Source organism: Ursus arctos, unplaced genomic scaffold (assembly GCF_023065955.2).
Source record: "Ursus arctos isolate Adak ecotype North America unplaced genomic scaffold, UrsArc2.0 scaffold_17, whole genome shotgun sequence".
Classification (NCBI taxonomy): domain Eukaryota; kingdom Metazoa; phylum Chordata; class Mammalia; order Carnivora; family Ursidae; genus Ursus; species Ursus arctos.
The window spans coordinates 25,844,671-25,855,220 of NW_026622841.1; positions in this window are offsets into that span (position 1 = coordinate 25,844,671).

Sequence of the window (10,550 nt, forward strand, 5' to 3'; positions counted from 1 at the left end):
TTTTTAAAGAATCAACATTTACCCCAAATTGTGTGCTTTAAAACATGGTTAAATACTGTTTGAATTCAGTACTAAACCAGCATTGGTGAAACTGTGATTTTATATGTAGTTGCTTTCTCATCCCTCTGCTTATATGGCACTCTCATCCAATTACTTGGCAGCCAATAATAATAACAGCAGCCAACTTTCACTGAGTGATTACAATAAGTGGAACATTGTGCTAAGTGTCTTAACACATTATTTCATTTAATCCTCTCAACAACCCTATGAAGCACAGACTATTTAACTATTTAATTGAAATCTGAGGAGTTAAGTCACTTGGCTGATAAATAGAAAATTAGGAATTTGAACCTTTGTACACTATGACTTCAAAACCTCTGCTCTTAAAATCGAAAACTCTGGAAGCAATATTTTGTCCTTCATTCTAATAAATAGAAAAAAGACTGGACTAAAAAACAAACAAACAAACAAACAGAAAAAAACGCTCTGCTTTTAACCACTAAACATCAGTGCATATTGCCGGGAGCCAAGCAAAACCCCTTGCACACATGGGTGAATTGGCAGTCCCCTGACTGACATAATTTGAAGGATGGTGGAGACCTCTCTTAAAAATATCTCTCCTCACCAAACTCACTTGAAGCTGAAATTTCTCCATTAGCATGATTCCTTTAACTAAGGTATTATATGTTCCTGGAAATACAAGTACTCTAACTTGCTTGCAAGACTCACTGCTGGGCTGGAAACTCCCTATTCAGATCATTTCCCAACCTCCATTCCTGTCTTTGTGAGTCCGAATCTGTGATACTCTTGGGTCCTTGGGGGGCTGGGATGCATAGAGAAGATTTCTGTTTTTATTCTTGCCATGTATGTTCTTCAGCCAATTTCCATTGTCTCGAGTAACTTGAATAAGCCTCTGCAAACTACAAAACCTATAAACAAATGCTTAATCCACTAGCTGTGTTACTTTTATATAGTCCCGTTTTTACTTACGTCTATGTCTAAAGATACAAAAGACATTTTCTGTATTCTCTGTTCAAGGAAAAGTATGTTGGGGAAAAAACATGTGGTTTTTCTTTCTTAGAAAGAGGAAAGCTTTTCCATAATACAACATGTTTTTAGAATGCTCACAGTCCCCAAATCCTATTTAACATCTATAGGCAGTCTTCCTGGTATTCTTGGGTCTCCCTACTGACCACCATGGCCTCCACCATCTTTCCTGACTTTATGAAGTGGATTCAACAAAGATTAATAAGGTAATGTTTGTAAAAGACATCTTTTCTTTAATAAGCTACATAAATAACAGGCATAAGAAAGTCCCTTGGGAGATACTACTTAATTCTCAGAACTCCTGGGAGGTTTCCTTACTTTTAACATTAAGTAACAAGGAAGGAAGAATCTTGGCAACAACAGATGTGGGCGTATCATCTTCTGGAAAAGAAATTTTCGTTCTTCACTCCCAATAAGGCAAAGCTCATTGACCTTTACTCCAGAACCAAACTAACCAGGGGGAATATTCCCCTACAGATGAAGACTCAGAAACTACTACTAGAAAAATAAGTGTGAGCTGAGGTTTTGTACCGACACTTTTACCTTGATGCTACCTATTATCTACAAAATAAATCCCAAATCCTACCTGTTGTTCAAGGCCCTATGCACTTTGGACCCACATTTGCCATCTCATAGCGGGACGCTTCCTATATGGGCCCCCAATTGCTTGCTGTCTTCTTGCCTTCGCTGACACCATTCCTCCACGTGGAAGGCCCTCCTTCCTTCCTTTTTCTTGCCTAAGCTCTGTCTAACCCTCAAGATCCAACAGCTCAAGTCCACTTCCCCCCATCCCGCCCTAGCTCTCTAAACCCTTAGATTTTCTCCATCCTCTAAATCCTAAATAAATAAATAAATAAACTCTAAATAAAGGGTATGTGGTTTTCTGCACCAGTCACTTGGCCTTTCTTTTTTTTTTTTAAAGATTTTATTTGTTTATGTGACAGAGAGACAGCCAGCGAGAGAGGGAACACAGCAGGGGAGAGGGAGAGGAAGAAGCAGGCTCCCAGCCGAGGAGCCCGATGCGGGACTCGATCCCGGAACGCCGGGACCACGCCCTGAGCCGAAGGCAGACGCCTAACGACTGCGCTACCCAGGTGCCCCACTTGGCCTTTCTTATGTGCTACCTTGGGTTGCTCACTGCTCTCTCTGTCTTAATGTGTGCCCATTGAGACTGTAAACTCCTTCAGGGCAGGAACAAATAGTCCTGGTCCTACCTTGCACTCCTCTTGGCTGGATAAGCATTTCCTAATGCAGATGACTTGGATGTCTTAAATGCCCTAAACTTGTATACAGGCTTGTAGAGGATTATCAGAACTTGGGGACATTCAATATACAGAAATGTGGCCGACCAAGCTAATCTGCTTTTTGAACCACAGTTCATTCATTATCTCTGCTCCTTTCTACTTCCCCACCTGTCCCCTTGAGAGTCTCTGTCCTCTATATACATACAGATGCTTCTTGACTTTCAAACTTTCATATATTATGTAGCTTTGCTCTAGATCCAAAGTAGGTTAACTTTTCTATAACACCAGCAGATGACTCTGGTGGTAGTTGGTACGGTGCCAGTGGCTTTAATAAATGAACCTACCACAGTTGTTCTTGAACTCTGCCTTCTCTTCAGGCTGCTGCCCCTTTCGCCTTCCTGTCACCACCAATTTCTTTTTCTTAATTCTTCATAGATGTATTTGTGCCCAGGACCTAGCTTCTGTCCTGACAGATGGCCACATTTAACTTGACCTTGTATTAGATCATGAGTTTGTTGTCCTGCATTTTATTTTGAGTCCTAAGCATGTTTATTTCTTATTGAGAGAAAAGGGTGACTTCTCTCTCTCTCTCTCTCTCTCTCTCTCTTTCTCACTCTCACTCTCACTGTATTTGTAGTTAGGGTAGATTAAGATTAACTCTAAAATCTCGGTTGGTCAGTGGTTAAACATTACAAAAGATTATTTCTTGATCATATCACAGTCCATCACAGTCCACAGTCCACAGGAGAAAGTTTTCATTCATGCTGTGGTTCTGACAACCCTGAGATTTTTGGAGCTCTCCTTTGGCTCCATCCAGCCAACTAACGCTGGGGGGAAAAATCAAATAGAAAGTAATAAATAAATAATAAATAAATTTATTATTTAATAAATTTATTATCTAAAATAATAATAATTTTGTTTGAGGCACCTGGGTGGCTCACTCAGTTAAGCATCTGACTCTTGATCTCAGCTCAGGTCTTGATTTCAGGGTCGTGAAGTTCAGGCTCTGTTCTGGGCTCCATGCTGGGTGTGGAGCCTACTTAAATAAAAAATATTAATAATAATAATTTTGTTTAAAAAATGTTAGTTTTGGGGCACCTGGGTGGCTCAGTCGGTTAAGCATCTGCCTTTGGCTCAGGTCATGATCTCAGGGTCCTGGGAATCGAGCCTCACATAGGGTTCCTTGCTCAGCAGGGAGCCTGCTTCTCCCTCTCCCTCTGCCAGTCCCCCTGCTTGTGCGCTATCTCTCTCTCTCTCTCTCTGTGTCAAATAAATAAATAAATAAAATCTTAAAAAAAAAAAAAAGAAAAATGTTTCTTTTGCCTTTATCTGAAAAATCTTTATTTTACCCTTACCATTAATAGATAGTTTGATTGGCTATAGAATTTTAGGTCTAAAATTATTTTCTTTCAAAACCTTGAAAGAAGTGCACCATTGTCTTCACATTTAGTGCTTATCAACTTATTTCTTTATAGGTAACATTTTTCCTCCCTTGAAGTTTTTAGAATCTTCAATAGGATTTTAAATTTAAGATGTAATAAGTTTTTGAAATTTCATGATGATGCATCCAGCTACTCTTTTTTTAAAAATATTTCTTTCTTTCTTTTTATTTTTTACTGTTTAACCTACTATGTACCCAGTAAGTCCTTTGTCTTTTCCATTTGACCGCTTGTGTATTTTTCTCTCTGGAAATTTTTATTTATATTATTTCCTGTCCAGTACTTCTGTCCTTATGGAACTCTCATTTTCCCTGTGCTTTCTATATTTCTGTCCCTGTCTCATACTTTTATCTCTGTTGTTTTTTTTTTTTTTTTCTGTATTCTTAGATAGTCCTCAACTTTATCTTCCAATGAACCTTTTTGGAGGGCTATCATGGTTTTCATTTTAAGAATTCATTCTTTTTCTCTCGTTATTCCTTCTGTACAGAAATATCCGAAAAAAATTTTAAATGCCTGTCAAATCACTTTCATTATCACTAAATAGCCTTTTTTCTTTTTTAAATAAAATATAATTAACATACACTATTATGTTAGTTTCAGGTATACAGCCTTTTTTCCCCCCCTGAATTATCTCTGTCCCTCTGAGGTCAGTTTTGCTGAGTTTTTCATCTTAGTCTTTCCTTTTCATCTTGCTGGTTTTCAACATGGGTCCAGGTGGCTTGTTTATATTTAATAATAATAAACTTGAATGGGTATTTATATAACTGGTATGTGGAGAAATATCTAACTGGAAGCTCTGTGTACTTGGAAAAGAATGAAATCAGAGCTTAGCTGTAGATTGAACTAGTAGGGAATCAGCAGTCAAGCTAACCGCCTCCCAAACACCAAAAGAATAGCCCCAGTCTAGAGCAGCAACACGCACGTTAGAAGCCTTAGCACTTCACAGATACTTTTAATTTCCTAAGAGTAAAATCCTTTCAGTCTTGCCCAGCGGCAAATGCAGACTGGTTGCTATACTGTCCAAGCAGTTTGGGAGTCAAGGCTGGGAAAGCTAAGTACTGTGTATAAAAACCATCCATCAACCCATCTGTTTTCAGCCCTCTTCTCCTTCTGGATCTCTGGTATACCTCCAACTCTGAATCAGGAGATTTTGTAAAATTCTTCAGGACAATGACTTCCACCCCTCCACTGTGACCCCTTCGTGGTTCGTTTTGGGCTACAGTTTCATCCACTGAGTGTCATCCATCGATATGTTTCTTTCCTTTTTTTCTTTTTTCTTTTCTTTCAGACATTGTTGAACTTTCTTTTGATCTTTTATATCTTTACTATTAGAAAAGTCTTCCCCCCTTTTTTTCATTTGTAATATAATGGAGTCTCGGGAAGTAGCGATGAGAAAAACGTGACTTGATGTGCCATCTTGAACTGGAAGAAAAGCCTATCTATTTAAAGGCCCCCGGGTGATTATGATCCAACAAGTTTGGGAGATACTGTCCTAAACTATCTTTTATTCTTACCTACCCTTTTATTTTAAGCACTGAGCGTTTACTGCTTTGTAACTCCATGCATTCTATGCCTGGGTTCCCTACTAGTTGATCATTTTCATCAGAGCAGGAGCGTGTCTGATGAGTCGTTGTGCTTAGCCTACTGCACTCCACCCAACCCCTTGAACAATGTAAAGCATGGCTTAGAAGTTCAGTAAATTCTCCTTGAGTGACAGAATGAACAAAGGGATGAGTGAGTGAAGGGATGATATGCATTTGAGTTAGTCATTTCTCTAGTATCTTATTCTGCTTTTATTTACTCAGTAGGTTTTTTTTTTTTTTGAAATAAAGCTAGTTAGCTACATGTAGTCATTCAGAATTAATTCCCTTTAAAAATAGATACAGTGACTCACTTTTATTTTTTAAGGAAACTTTCCATTTCCAAGAGCCCTATTTCCAGAAACACTTCATAATGCACAAGCTTTCAGCTTGCAAATGGTTTCATTTGAGTCTCATACCAGGAATAGCTTGTATGAATCCATAAACATGAATGAGGCTCTTCTTGTGGGATTTTCCTATTTTAGTCCAATGCTTACCTCAAATAGAACCCATTTAGGTGAATTCTGCTGCCATAAACCCATTTAAACTCAAGGTTGCCATTGTAAATAACAGGATTAAAAGCAAATATCCCTCAGTCATCGTTGATTCGTATCTCAGACAGACAATAAAATAAATATATCTATTAAAATATAGCAGGACAAAAATGTTAAAAATTAATCCATTTTTATCATCATTCAAGGTGAGTCTAAATTTTTGATAAATAACATACATAATCCTTATTTTAAGGAACACAGGAATAGAAATGCTGAGATTTAAAAATAAGAATGGAAAGAGAGCAGCCAGCACAATTATTGTAGACTTATTCTAAGATCTGACTTGCAAGCATTTTTTTCTTTACCACATACCTGATATCTTCCATTGAGTGAGTGAAAAGTCTTAGTTCATTTCAATAGTGACTATTGTCTTCAATCAAGTGTTTTCATTTTGTTACAGATGATTCAGGTATTGTGCATAATATCTAAGTCCAGCCAGGACCATGTGAATACAATCAGCAAAATTCAGAATGTGGGAAGTTCTATGGGACAAATGACCCAGTTCTCTTAACAAATAAATTACTTTCCTTACTTAACTTTGAAAGAGTACTTGGGCTGCTCTGGGGAGAATAAACTGAGGGCAAGCAAAAGCCATGGAGACTGGTTAGGAGCTACTGTGTTAGTCTATGCAAGAGATGATGGTGGCCAAAACCAGGTTTTTGGTGGTAGAGAAGATGAGAAGTAGTCAGATTTGGATATATATTGAAGTTAAAGTCAAAAGAATTTGCTGATAGGTTGTATATAGGGTGTGAGACAAAGAGACAGAGTGAAGGACAACCCAAGGATTTTTCCTTGAACCACTGGAAGGATGGCATTGCCATGAACTGAAATGGACGACTGTAAGAGAAGTGGGTTTCAGAGGGAAATCAGGAATTCAGTTTAGGGCAAGGTAAGTTTGAGATGTCTATCGGACCCTCAAGTGATTGTCAGCTGGAAATATCAGCCAAGAGTCCATGAGAGAGTTCTGGGTAGGAGATATAAATTTAGAAGTCTTCAGAGTATACAAGTGTTGTCAAGCTGTTGGAATAACCAAGGGAGTGACTGTGAGTAGAAATCTGTTGCTTCAAAAATATTGTGGAGCAGACCATCCCAAAATTTAGTGACTTAAAAACAATAATCATCTGTTCTCATGGATCTGTACTTGGATAAGAGTTTGCTGACCTAGGTTGGGCTTGAGTGGGGTTATTTGGTTCTGCTTCAAGTATCTCTCATCCTTCTAGAACCAGTGGACTGGTTCAGGCATGGTTGTTGTTTGTGTCCCGTTCTCCGCCGCCCCCCCCCCCCCCCGCCCCACTCCCCATGGCGATGTCAGAGGCACAAGAAAGAAACATATAAGGCCTTTTGAGGTCTAGGCTCAGAGCTGGCCCAGCCTTACTTCCTTCTTATTCTATTGGCCAGAGCAAGTCACATAACTGAACCCAAAGTCAAGGATCAGCCAAACTAAAAGGCAAAGGCGCTGGTACATGGAAGGGTAAAAATTGAGTTCAATAATGCAATTTCTCCTAAGTCCAAGGACGGAGTCCAGCCTGGAGCACTTACCTTTAAAAGGTAACTCTGAATTCTATATCTACCCTGCCCTCCACAACTAATCAGGGGCCAAACATAAAGATTACCCTGGACATCATCTTAACCATTGCTCCCCCTTGCCTAAAGGAACTTTCCTGAAGGCATTCATTCTTTGATTTTTGTCAAAGGAAACATTCATTTTGCCAATGAAAACATTGACTCCATAGTACCAGTTACAAAGAAAGTCTGTGGCAAGATGGTCCAAGATGCCAAAGTGTGCCATCTAACAGTCTGAAGACAAAACCCAAAACTTGAAGCAAATGATAAGGAGGCATTTGTATGTAAAATTGAAAAGTGCTCAACAGTAGCATCTGATAAGATATCTAACAGGAATGCATGAAAACGTACCACACAGACATCAGAAGCTTAGCACCATGTAGCAAGTTCTTTTTTTTTAAGATTTTATTTATTTATTTGACAGAGAGAGAGACAGCCAGCGAGAGAGGGAACACAAGCAGGGGCAGTGGCAGAGGAAGAAGCAGGCTCCCAGGGGAGCAGGGAGCCAGATTCGGGGCTCGATCACAGACCACGCCCTGAGCCGAAGGTAGATGCTTAAGGACTGAGCCACCCAGGCCCCCCAGCAAGTTCTAATTTTAAATAGGCTATACCCAGTTGGGTTTTTGTGGTTTTTTTCTAGCTACTAAGATGCAGAATATGCATTTTACCCATTTCTTTGTTTGGGGAAAGATTTTTTTTCTAAACTGAGACAACGGTTTAATAAATACATTTTTAAAATTCTAGGCTTTTAAATGTCTTAAAAGTAAGGACATCCGAGGAACAATTCTTTTAAAAAATATAATCTGCTTTTATCAGCTTAGTCTACAAGCCTGGATTTTTGAAAAATAGTGGATCTGATAATGTGGTACTAGTACTCATACATTATCTTATATTTTAAGCTGCTTTTGCTAGATCTAGAGATTTTGGGGGCTGAAGGAGCCTTAGAGATCATAATCACCTAATTTTATAGATGAAGTAACAGAGGCCCAGAGAGGTTAACCTGATTCTTTTGAAAATAAAAGAACTGAATCATGTGAGTTGTGACCCAGGGGCGAGTGACACAAAGAAGTAACTGTGAGAAGCTTAACCTCACTTTCTCTGCATCTATCCCCAGAATCTCCAGGCACCCCCTCCACTACCCCCCTCTTCAGTAAATATACAAGCTAGTAAAAACTGTGATTCACTGGCTCAACCAAAGCTTCCAGACAAGGCCCCCTGGGGTACCCTCTCACCTCTCCCAGCCCAGGGTAGAAATCCTGTATTGGTCACCATCCACTTACAGGAACAACCTTCCTTCTCTACCACCAGTGTCTAGGGTTTTGTGGACATTGAAAAACTGGAGGATTTGTTGGTATCTTGTTGTTTCTTTTATTTCCTTTACTTTCTCTTCCTGTGTCTCTCCCTACCTAATTTGCATTTAGGGCCGATTTTGGAGGTAGTGTTTATGTGTGTCTGTGGGAAATAATACATCTCTTCTTCCCTGTAGATACTAACTAGTTGGCCTATTTAAGCTTAATTTCTTCCTGGGAGATTAACTATTCTTTTTTTTCTTTTTCTTTTTCTTTTTCTTTTTCTCTTTTCTTTTCTTTTCTTTTCTTTTCTTTTCTTTTCTTTTCTTTTCTTTTTTTTGGCTAGTGTCTCTTCCAGTAGCAGCAACAGCAGCAAACACATGGGCCTCCAAAGTCTTTTTTGGGACTAATGTACTGCTTTTCTATTTTCTATTTTAGGGGACCATGAGAAGTTCAGAAGGTGATTAATTTGCATACTTGGCCTCAAACAGTATCTAAAATTCAACATAATCAGGCTCAACTTCTTACTGCTGTTGTCAAAGATAAACAAAGCTAATTACCAGTTCCAATGGTAAGGAAAGATTTTAATGTAATATACTATTGCAATAGGCAAGAAGGTCAAATGCAAGCTGACCTCGATTTCAATTTGTACAGAGGTGACTGGGCGTTTTAAAAGGAGAAGAAAGGGAGGTGAACAGGGGCTCAGTAGAGGTAGAGAGGTGAAAAATTACAGATGGGTGGTCAGCGTAGATGTTGACTGGCCAGTTGCGACTGTTAGCTGACAATTATCAAAGTTAGGTTTTTACCCTCCCACAGACAGTGGGAAACAGAGGCCCTATTCTTCCTGATGATTACATTTTGAAGGAATGTCTTTCAGGTCAGAAAGACACTCCTGAATTATAGGAGATACATATACATCTCAAAAGGACAGGGGAAGGATTCACAATTGCAGGCCCTTTTTAATAAATGTTCTAAGAAAGGATAGTCAGGGGCCTATTTTCAGGTTGGCTAGAACAAACAGTAAATTCTTTTGGCAGCATTGAGCTTTCTCAAGGAGACACTTTAAGGGGGCCTGGGGTCATCCTAGGGAAGCGGCCTTGAGCTGTTAGAAACTACTTTACTCTTTGTTTAAGTTATTTAACGCAGGGCTAGGAGAGTGGATGAAATCATTTGTGTTGAGAATCTGTAGTTTTTATATGCTGAGGTTGAGGTCTAGTCGATAAGTGGGCTTAGAGGAGCCTGGCTAGTTTGATCAAGGAGAGAATGTTTTTCACTGAGTAATTTTAGTACATGTCATTTTACTTAAGTTTTTAAAAAAACTTATTTGCCAAAGCCTCTGTTTCTTTATCTGTAAAATAGGAATATTAACATCCCATGCAGGCTCTCAGGAGCATTTAGTACAGTGCTGTCCAATAGAAATACTATACAAGCCTCACATGTCATTATCTATGTCCTCGTAGCCACAGTTAAAAAGAAAAGTAGAAGTAAACAGTAAAAGTTAAATTAAAATTTTTTTTTTTATTATGAGAGAGTGAGAGAGCACAAATAGGGGGAGCAGCAGAGGGAGAGGGAGAAGCAGGCTCCCCGCTGAGCAGGGAGCCAGACTCCAGGGCTGATCTCAGGACCCCGGGATCACGACCCCAGCTGGAGGCAGACGCTTAACAGACTGAGCCACCCAGGTGCCCCTACAGTAAAAGTTATGTTAAGAATTCATTTGTTTACCTAATATATTTTGAATATATCTCAACATGTAATCAACATTCCAACATCTAATCAAAATTTAAAAATTAATGGGAGAGTCTACGTTTTTTTCGTCCTAAGTCTTTGAAATCCG